The sequence below is a fragment of the Gossypium arboreum genome, chromosome 4 (genome assembly GCF_025698485.1).
Source record: "Gossypium arboreum isolate Shixiya-1 chromosome 4, ASM2569848v2, whole genome shotgun sequence".
Lineage (NCBI taxonomy): Eukaryota > Viridiplantae > Streptophyta > Magnoliopsida > Malvales > Malvaceae > Gossypium > Gossypium arboreum.
In genome coordinates, this window is record NC_069073.1 from 13042571 (window position 1) to 13052563 (window position 9993).

The following is a 9993-nucleotide window of genomic DNA, read 5'->3' on the forward strand; positions in this document are numbered from 1 at the left end:
GACGATATTCTGGTTTATTCTGAAACTGAGGAGAAGCATGATGAGCACCTTCATATTGTACTGCAAGTGCTGAGGGAGAATGAGCTTTATCCGAAATTCAGTAAGTGTGAATTCTGGTTGAGAGAGGTAACTTTCTTGGGGCATGTTGTCTCTGCTGAAGGGATCAAGGTGGACCCTCGAAAGATTGAAGCGATTCTGGAATAGAAGCCACCGAGGTCAGTGTTGAAAATTAGAAGTTTTCTGGGTTTAGCTGGGTACTATAGAAGGTTTATGGAAGGATTTTCTGTAATGGCAGCGCCTTTGACAAAGCTTATAAGGAAGGGAGTACCGTTTGTTTAGACCGAGAAACAATAGGAATCTTTGAGAAGTCAAGAAAGTTCGACCGAGGCACTGTGATCGATTCAAATGTAGTCCTGAAAAGATTTTACCGTGCAGTGATGCATCACATGTAGGGTTGGGTGTGTGTCGATGCAAGAGGGTAAAGTGGTTGCTTATGCATCACGACAGCTTAAACCACATGAAGTTAACTATCCTACTCAAGATCTGGAGTTGGCAGCGGTAATTTTTGCACTTAAGATTTGGAGACATTACCTGTATGGAGAAAGGTGTATTATATACACAGATCATAAGAGTCTTAAGTACTTGCTGACTCAGAAGGAGCTGAACCTTAGGCAACGGAGATGGATAGAGTTGCTTAAGGATTATGACTGCGCGGTTGAGTATCACCTAGGCAAAGCTAATGTGGTGGCTGATGCCCTAAGTCGTAGAATCAGATCGATCCGAGAGCCATGTTTGCTCGTTTGAGTCGTATGATGACATGAGTCTCATTAGCGTAACGCAAGTTAGGCCAACCTGGGTGGATGAGATTAAGGAAAAACAGTTGAGGGATGAGTCCCTGGTTTCTCGATTCCGGTAGGTTAAGAATGGTGATACTTCTGAGTTCAGACTGAATAGTAAGGGAGTTCTGTGTTACCGAGGTAGAGTTTGTATTCCGAAACTCTGACTTGAGGTAAGCAATTCTGAAAGAAGCTCATGGAGGTCTGTGTGCTATGCATCCTGGAAGGATTAAAATGTATCTCGACTTAAAGGAATTGTATTGGTGGCCTGGATTGAAGCAAGAGGTAACGGAAGTTGTGGGAAAATGTGTGACTTGTCAGCAAGTGAAAGCTGAACATCAATTACCTTCCGGACTTTTGTAGCCAGTGAAAGTACCACTTTGGAAGTGGGAGAGGGTAACCATGGATTTTGTGAGTGGGTTACCCTTGACACCGTCGAAGAAGGACTCGATTTGGGTAATTGTGGATAGGTTGACCAAATCGCTCATTTCATACCGTCGCGACCGATTATTCACTTGTGGTTAGCCAAATTGTATGTGGCGGAAATAGTGCAACTTCACAGAGTGCCAATGTCGATTATTTCTGATCGAGATCCTAGATTCACATCTCAGTTTTGGCAAAAGTTGCCTGAGGCGTTGGGTACGCGGTTGCACTTTAGTACAGCCTTTCATCCTCAGACTGATGGTTAGTCGGAAAGGTTTATTTAGATTCTGGAAGACATGTTGAAGGGATACGTTATCGAATTTCAAGGCAGTTGGGAGGATTACTTACCGTTGGCAGAGTTTGCATACAACAATAGTTATCAGGCAAGTATTCGAATGGCTCCTTATGAGGCACTGTATGGGCGAAGATGTCGTACACCTAGTTGTTGGGCCAAGTTGGGTGAACAGCGTGTTCTTGGACCGAGTGGTGGCGAATCGAGGATAAGATCAAGTTGATTAGAGATCGGTTTAAGGAAGCATCTGATAGACAGAAGTTATATGCAGATTTGAAGCACAAGGAAATTGAGTACTCTGAGGGTGATATGGTCTTCTTGAAGGTTTCACCTTGGAAGAAAATATTAAGGTTTGGGAGGAAAGGCAAGTTAAGTCCGCAGTTCATTGGGCCTTATCGGATTCTTAAGCGAGTGGGTCCAGTGGCTTATCAGTTGGAGCTACCTCTAGAATTGGATAGGATTCATGATGTTTTTCACGTCTTCATGTTAAGGTGGTATTGTTCTGACCCTACTCATGTTGTGCCGGTTGCAGAGATCGAGGTCCAAATAGACTTGACTTTTGAGGAAGAGCCTGTGCAGATTTTGGATCAAGATGTTAAGATTTTGAGGAGGAAATCAGTTCCACTAATAAAGGTACTGTGGCATAATCATGGTAGAGAGGAAGCTACTTAGGAGCAAGAAGTGGCGATGCGTCAACAATATCCTCATCTGTTTGATTCAGGTAAAATTTCAAAGACGAAATTTCTTTAAGGAGGGTAGAGTTGTAATGCCCCAATTTTCAGGTTTTCTGTGTTTCTATAATTTTTAAAATTTGTGTGTGTTCTAGTTGGTTAAAATATATATTTTAGTAGGTTAGCGGACCTTTGGAAGGCCCAAACTTAAGTTAAATCTGTGGTAGTCTTCGGAATTTTAATTTTATGAACAGGTGATGCAATTGGCGTTTGGGCTTTTAAGAGTAAAGGGGTAAAAGATGACATAAAAAGGAGTGTGGTGTAGTGGCAAGGTGGCGCCACTTAGGGGATAAGGAAGTGACGCCATAGAGGAAGCAAGGGGTCCAAGGTTCAAGTCTTGGCTCTTGCAATATATTTTGGTTTTTCTTTTCAATAAATCTGGAAGCAAGTAGGCGTGCTTTAAAGTTTAATGTGTTGGGTTTATGACACAAATGAGTTGATGGCCTAGTGGTGGTGGCATGAGTTGGAATATGAGAGGACTTTGGTTCGAATCCCTTGGCATGCAGAGGTTGATTATTTTGCTATGTTGGGACGGCAAGAGTTGGTGTTGGTTTTAAACTCTGGTGATGGAGGGATCCCACATCGGGAAGCTAACATAAGAGTAGATGGAGAGCTAGCTTTAAATAGAGCAAATCATAAGGAGAGTAGGCATACCCTTCTTGGTTGATCCCTTTCGCTTTGTGACGTGCTCGTTTGGGTTGGGCGTCAGCTAAGAGTGTTTAGAGCGCGGATTAACTGCAGTCTCCTAACAGGTGTGTATTTCTCATTACTCTAGCACTAGGACGGCTATTTCGAGCCGCGATGGGCTGAAATGGGCCATGTGGTCCCAATGGGTCCGTAGGCCCAAGTGGATAAGTTGTAGAATTACTAAAATACCCTTGTAGGGTAGGACTACCGATTTACCCCTGGAGGGTAAAATGACTATTTTGCCCCTCGTGTGTAAATGGCTAACTTGTGTGATGATTGGGTTAGTTGACGAGGATTTATGTTAGTTATCGTTAATTCGTAAGTCTAATGTGTTAGTGATCGATTGTAGGATTATTGCATGGGAGATATCGTCATCAATCGTCATCAACCAGGTGTGTAAACGACACCCTCCCTTAGACTGAATCGGTAAAAGCCGAAATACCAAAACGTTGGTATTTTGAGAACTCGCGAGCGTGCGAGCACTCGTGAGACAGTTGTTAATGAATATGGTGCATTTGGATGATTAGAGTGCAGAGTGTGCATTTTCGTGCACAATGGTATTTTTGGGCTTAATGGGCCGAAAACGGGCCAATAGGCCAACGGGCCTACTTTGGTAAAAAGACGAGGTAAGTACTTCTAATTACTTGGTAAACGTTAGAATAAGCATGAAACCTTAGCAATAGGTAATAATTACTGAAATACCCTTATGCATGCAAAATTACGATTTTGCCCTTAGGGTTATTTTTTTCCTGAAAAGCATGATGTTCTGTTTTTGTATACGTATGCCATAACATACTATTTCTATTGCATGGGACATGGGTTTATATTGATGGAGGAAGCGTTCTGGTAGCCTCATTTTGCAATCGGTGGCCTCGCCACATATATTCGATTCGGTGACTTCGTCACAATATCCGCACCTCATTTGCAATCGGTGGCTTCGCCACACATATATATATATATATCTGTTCGGTGGCCTAGCCACAATATTCAGATCCGGTGACTTCGTCACAATATCCGGCGACTTCGCTGCAATTTCGTGGTGTGTAGCGGTTGGGTGGGTTGAGTAGTCTCCCACATGGTGTAAGGCCTGATACGGGGTGTTATGGATGGCTCGGGTTGGGATTTCGCATTCATGATATATTTGTTCAGACGACTATGGGCCTATGGGTTTCATTCGATTTACATCTTGGGCCAAGGCCCGAGATAAGTCCGACTCGAGGTTTGATCTATTTTGGGCAATGGTTGGGTTATGCTACACACTGAGTTTACCGAACTCACCCTTTATTTTCATCTCTGCAGGAAATCCCCAACCATAGTGGGCTTGGAGCTGTGAGGGATTCGGAGTGGTCACATCATCTGCAAAGTTGGTTTTTCTAAGTTAGTTTATTATTATTATTTTTATATTCTAATTTAATTTTGGGTTTTAAGTTGTAATAAGGCCGTTATTTAAATTTCTTTTTCCGCTATGGTTTTATTTTCTGATTATATTTATACTATGTCGAAATTGCTAGTATTAGGCTGCGCGGGTTTTCAAAGTTAATGAACGTTTCCAAGACTCAACAAGCACAACAAATGGATAGCCTAAAGATTGATAAACCGGCTTTTCATTCAACCGCTATTTTTATAAAGACCACCCAAATCATTTAAACCAACGAATGCATACTAAGTCGTAAGTCCATGTGACACGTCAGATCTGGCCATAACGTCTGGGCTGGGTTTGGGGTGTTACACGTGGCGTACGCCCGTGTTGTTTTGACAGTTTCATCCACAGCCATGCCGCACAGTCGTGGCAACATATCGAATCCTGTGTTGGGGAAAACTTTCGCTCTATTTTCACACGGCCATATCGCACGTCTGTGTCGACACTCATTGTATGAGCACGGCCTAAGGCACGCCCGTGTGCCTGACCGTGTGGATTTGGACAACCTGTGTTCAAGGATACGGTTAGAGAATTAGATGTTAAAAACTAAAATTCAAAGAAGTTAACCCTGTTAGTGCTCGGGTTGCCTCCTGAGAAGTGCTTATTTATAGTCTAAGCTCGACTTACCCCTCTGTTGTGTGGTCATAGTGGTGCGAGGAGTTTACACTCCTCATTCCTGGTATCAAACTCAAAAAAGTAAGGTTTTACATGGGTACGATTTACCTTAAAGGTGCCGAATTTAGGGTGAATTACCTCGACTATCCCATATGGAAAAATACTGAGTATCGTAAGAAGGATTGCTCCATTAGGTTTAGAAGTGGCAATACGAGGGTCTGCTGCATCTAGTAGTACTTTGTCTCCAACCTTAAGTTGATTTGGTGAAACATTGAGCTCGTCATGGCGTGGTTTTGGTCTATCGTGTGCTCTCGGTTTCTGTGTCAGCCATTCATCTAGTTCCTCGATTTGTAGCCTTCGTTCTTTATAGATGGGTTCTTTGTTGTTACTTGAACAAGGCTCATGTATGCTTTTCGAGCGTATTTCTTGCAAAGAAGGTTGTACCACATGATCAGTATTAGTAGAATTTCGAGCTTGAAGAGTGATTGTTTCATCACCCATACGAAGTGTGAGTTCACCTATACCAACATCAATTATAGTTCCAGCAGTTGCTAAAAAGGGCCTTCCTAAAATTAAAGCACGTCACTATCCTCTTCTATGTCTAGAACAACAAAATCTATTGGAAATATAAATTTGTCAATTTTAATGAGTACATCTTCAATAATGCCTCTAGGAAATCTAATTGTTTTATCTGCTAACTGAATGTTCATCCTAGTTTTTTTGGGTTTCCCAAGACCTAGTTGTTTAAACATTTTATAGGGCATGACATTAATACTAGCCCCTAAATCAGCCAAAGCATTACTAACGTCTAAGCTACCAACTAAACAAGGAATCGTAAAACTCCTTGGATCTTTCAATTTGTTGGCCAACTTATTCTGCAGAATGGCTGAGCAACCTGCATTCATCTCCACATGTGATGCCTCATCCAACTTCCACTTATTTGCTAAAAGCTCTTTTAAAAATTTGACTGCGTTTGGCATCTGCAAAAGAGCTTCGATAAACAGTAAGTTAATATGCAATTTCTTTAATAGTTTAAGGAATTTACCAAATTTTTCATCTGTACGGTCTTTACTTGTCGCATTAGGGTATGGCACCTGTGGTTGGTACTCTTTACTTACCGATTTTTTATCACTGTGGACTACCTCACCTCTACCTTTACTTACCACAACTCCTTGCCTCGATTCTAGTTCAGGTTCAACTAACCCTTCCTTATCTTGAACGGTAATCGCGTTGAGTTGTTCCCTTGGTTTAGATTAAGTGTTACTCAGAAGGCTACCTTGTGGTCGTTCAGAAATTAGTTTAGTGAGCTGTCCTATCTAAGTTTCGAGCCCTTGGATTGATGCTTATTGATTCTTAAGTGCTGTTTCGGTATTCTAAAAGTGAGTTTCTAACACCGAGATAAACTTTGTTAGCATCTCCTCAAGGTTTGGCTTCTTTTCCTATTGGTAAGGTGGTTGTTGAAAACCCGGAGGATGTTGTGGCCTTTGATTCCCTTAACCACCCCACGAAAAATTGAGATGGTTCCTCCATTCTGCATTATATGTGTTACTATATGGGTTATTTTAAGATCTGGAATTATTGTTACCCATGTATTGGACTTGTTCCTCTTCGATGCTAGGGTTGAAAGATTGATATTCTGTGTGTACTCCTCCATTAGAATCGTACCTCATCACGGGATGTACCTGACTAGAACCACATAAACCGTCAATCTTTTTATTTAAAAGTTTTACCTGGTTAGATAGCATAGTAACCGCATCGAGGTTGAAAACACCAGCTGCTTTTGTCGGGTTTGTTCTCATGACTTGCCACTGATAGTTATTCAGTGACATCTCTTCAATAAATTCGTAAGCCACTTCAGGTGTTTTGTTCTTGATAGTCCCACCAGCAGCTGCGTTGATAAGTTGCCTTGTTGAAGGGTTCACACCGTTGTAAAACGTTTGAACCTGCAACCATAAAGGTAACCCATGGTGAGGGAACCTTCTCAATAGATCCTTGTATCTCTCCCATGCATCATAGAGTGTTTCTAGATCCATCTGCACAAAAGAAGAGATATCATTCCTCAACTTAGCCATTTTAGCCGGTAAAAAATATTTAAGTAAAAAATTTTCGGTCATTTGTTTCCAAGTAGTGATTGACCCTCGTGGTAACGAGTTCAACCACTGTTTACCTTTGTTCCTAAACTAAAAGGGAAATAACCGAAGGTGAATGGCATCATCAGAAACGCCATTGATTTTAAATGTGTCACAGAATTCCAGAAAATTTGCTAAGTGAGTGTTTGGATCCTCTTCCTACAAACCATCAAACTGAACAAACTGTTGGATCATTTGAATTATGTTGGGTTTCAGTTCAAAATTATTTGCAACAATAGCAGGCCTAACTATACTCGACTCAGTTCCTGTCAAAGTAGGTTTAGTATAATCATACATAGTGTGTGGATTAGGATTCTGATTTACTGGATCAGTAGCAATCGCGAGAGGTAGTGGATTTTCCTGATTTTCAGCCATCTCCTAAGCTGAGGTGTGAATATCGTCCTCTTGCCCTTCCTCTATGTATCTTAAGCTTCGCCTTATTTCTCTTCGGTTTCTACGAGCTGTGTGTTCAATCTTACTATAAAAAAGTAATGGTCTTTACGGGTTTCTTCTAGTCATAAATTGTAAAAACCTACCAGAAGGAAAAAGAAAATTTAGTAAGAAAAATCAAAATAAAATTTAAATTGCAATAAAATAAATGGCTAAAGTAATAAAAATTAAGTGTTCCTAATATCTTAGTTACCCGGTAACGGCGCCAAAAACTTGATGTGATGTAAATCGTGAAAAGTTTTATAATTTATGAATGTCCGTTCTTGAAAACTAACTATTATCATGACAAAGGAAAGCGCCTTATCGAACAGTAGTATGGCTTATGGCAAGACCGGGATGTCGAACCCAAAGGAACTAATTAACTTTCTTTTTATTATCTAGCCTAAAAATAAAGGGGTTTGTTTTATCTAAACTAATTACTAAACTAAGAATGCACAGAAAGTAAATTGGGGAAATAACTTTTGGGAAAACTGAATGATTTGGACAATACCTAAGGGAAAAATCCACCTAGACTTCACTTGTTATTTGACTCTGAATCATACGATTTATTCACTTGACTTGATCCGTAGAAATCCCTAAGTTATATTATTATCTCTCTCGAGACTAAAAACGTCTAACCCTAGGTTGATTAATTGAAATCTCTTTCTAATTAAAACCCCTAGCATTGCATTAACTCGATCTATAGATTCCTTTATTAGGTTTCACCCTAATCTGACAAAATTATGGCACCCTATGTCTAGGCGTACAATCAACTTCGCTTAGTTATGCTAGATCTACTCTTAGACAGGGAATTTTGCTCCTTTGAATAAGCACATCAATACTTGAACCAATATCATAGAATATTAAAGCAAGAATTAAGAACTCATAATTAAGAACAAGTCAAATATTTATCATATAATTCAGAAAATAATAACAAGATCCGTCTTATGTTTCATTCCCCTTAGGTATTTAGGGGATTTAGTTCGTAAGTATAAAAGAAAACATCTCAGAAGAATAATGATAACAAAACATAAAGAAAACCCAAAAACCCTGAAGGAAATTGAAGGGAGATCTTCAGTCTTGAAGGAGAATCTGGCTTTTGAGATTGATCAATCAGCTTTCTTCGAGTAATTCCTTGCCTCCTACTCCGTGTGTCTCTTTTTAGTACCTCTTGGGGTGTTTATATAGGCTTTAGAATGCTTCTAAACCCTCAAAAGTGGCCTTTTCTGAATAGGACTAGACTTGGTCTCGACAGGGACACGCCCATGTGACACGCCCGTGTGCGATTTCTTCAAACCGTGTTCGAGTCTATTGAATGGACACGAGCATGTGAACTACCCGTGTGAGGAAGTCCAGGCCGTGTTTATTTCTCACGTTGACCCATTTTCTCTGTTTTTGGCCCGTTTCTCGCTCCTTTTACTCTCCTATGCTCACCTAAGTATAAAACATGAAATTAAAGGATTAGGAGCATCGAATTCACCAAATCTAAGGATAATTCATCCAAAATTATGCTAAGCATGGGCTAAAAATATGTATAAATTATGGTTTATCAGCTCTAAAGTGACCGATTTCTTCAAACCCTTAAATGGTTTATTCTCCCTTCAATTTCGGCAATAACAAAGAAAGATGAACAAAATTTTAACTTTGGTTTTACTTATTATTAATTTATTACTAAATTACTTATTTAACCTTAAATATTACTATTAAAAACACTTAATCTCTTGTCCATATTTGTCCATTTAATATAACAATGGTACAATTACAACATAAACCCTTCAAACATTTAAGTTCATAGCTATTAAACCCTTTTAACTTATAGAACTATACTTTTACATTTTACGTAATTTAGTCATTTTTCTCAAATTGACCATTTAAAGAATAAAATTACTTCACAAAATTTTCACACAATCATATATTCATGCTATTTAACTTAAAATAATAATAAAATAAACATTTCAACCTGGAATTTGTGGTCCCGAAATCACTTTTCTGATTTGACTAAAAACAGGTTGTTACAACTCTCCCCCCTTAGGGATTTTCGTCCTCGAAAATCTTACCAGTGAATAGGTTCGGGTATTGTTTTCTCATAGCATCCTCGGGTTCCCATGTAGCTTCTTTAACCCCATGACGATACCATAATACTTTCACTAATGTGATTCTTTTATTTCTCAGCTCTTTGATCTCACGAGCTAAAATTTGAATCGATTCTTTAGCATATGACATATCGGACTAAATTTCAACCTCAGTCGGGGAAAGGACATGTGAATGGTCAGATCGGTATCGTCGAAGCATAAATACATGAAACACATTATGTATTTTCTCTAACTCAGACAGCAAAGATAGCTTATATGCCACTAGCCCAACTCGCTTAGTAATCTCATACGGTCCGATGAATCGTGGACTCAATTTCCCTTTCCGACCAAACCGCAAT

General features: G+C 39.7%; 1 non-coding gene across 1 annotated transcript; it reads left to right on the forward strand.

Moving 5' to 3' along the window:
* Positions 1-6963: 6963 nt before the first annotated feature.
* LOC128292117 (small nucleolar RNA R71) lies at positions 6964-7070 on the forward strand. The gene has a single exon (XR_008282102.1). It is a non-coding gene; the product is annotated as a small nucleolar RNA R71 (small nucleolar RNA).
* Positions 7071-9993: the final 2923 nt, after the last annotated feature.